Source organism: Mus pahari, chromosome 13 (assembly GCF_900095145.1).
Source record: "Mus pahari chromosome 13, PAHARI_EIJ_v1.1, whole genome shotgun sequence".
Lineage (NCBI taxonomy): Eukaryota > Metazoa > Chordata > Mammalia > Rodentia > Muridae > Mus > Mus pahari.
The window spans coordinates 24,351,198-24,352,379 of record NC_034602.1 but is presented as its reverse complement, the minus strand read 5'-3'; the positions used below and the strand labels follow the sequence as shown (position 1 = coordinate 24,352,379).

Below are 1,182 nucleotides of genomic sequence, written 5' to 3'. Positions count from 1 at the left end.
CTCATACCACCAGGCCAGGCTTCCCACACAAGGGCTAAGATTGATAAAACTGATTAGGTTTTGAGACCAGGTGTCATGATGTAGCCTGTGTTAGCCTCAAATTTTTTTTTTTTTTTTTTTTTTTTTTGCAGTCTGGGTCCTTTATTTCTTTTTGTACACTAGGCCATGGATTCACATGGAATGGGCTCCAGCAGCTCAGGCTCTTTTCCGTTAGTCCTCACAAAGTTTGCTTCTCTGGGTGGCGCAGGCTGGTGCCTCAGCTGAACCCAGGTGCCCTTCTCTTTGGCTTCCTCTTTTCTTCTGGTCGTTCTCCTTCACCGGCTTCAGGAAGATGTCTCTACTCTTCGAGTGCTTGATGTGCTCAATCCGCTCATTGATCCTTTTGGCCAGAATTTTGCCCTTAACTTGCTTGTTTACAATGATGCCCACGGCATGCTGGGTGACATTGTAGACTCTTCGGTTTTGCCGTGGTAGCACTAACCCTTTTTGAACAGTGCCCATTCCCTTGATGTCTACAATATCACCCTTCTTGTAGATTCGCATGTATGTGGCCAAAGGAACAACACTATGTTTCCTAAAAGGCCTGGAGAACATGTACCGGGTGTCTCGCCTCTTTCCCTTTGTGATTGTCATGTTGGCGAGTTACTGGAAGATGGCTGGCGCGGCCGAGAGCAGCCTCAAACTCTTGACCCCTCTGCCTTAGCCTCTAGGTAGCAATAATTAATCTGCCAAGATTCCTTTTGTGTGTTTGTTGCTGGGGTGGGGCCCAGGGCCTTAAGCACAGACCAACTCTCAAATGAATTATTGATTTAGAAGTCGAAATTTCCTGAGATCTGATTTAGGCAGCACCCAGGTCTTGGGATGCAGCCATGAAGAAGATCTCTCCTTGTTAGAAACTCTAATAAAAGCACAAAAACTACATTTTATAAGTATTTTAAAATTTATTTTCATTTCACGTGTATTGGTGTTTTGCCTACGTGTCTGTCTGTCTGTCTGTGTGAGAGTGTCCTCTGGAACTGGAGTTACAGACAGTTGTGAGCTGCCATGTGGGGGCTGGGAATCGAGTCTGGATCCTCTGGAAGGTCAGCCAATGCTTTTAACCACTGAGCCATCTCTCCAGGCCTGTAAGAGTGGAGGCCGTGAAAGCCTGACCTCAGGAGGTGCTGGCTGAGTGTCTGCTCT

The 1,182-nt window shown here is 46.7% G+C and overlaps 1 pseudogene; it reads right to left on the bottom strand.

The window, feature by feature from the left end:
- Window positions 1-158: 158 nt before the first annotated feature.
- Window positions 159-633, bottom strand: LOC110330211 (annotated as a pseudogene).
- Between the last annotated feature and the right edge of the window lie 549 nt (window positions 634-1,182).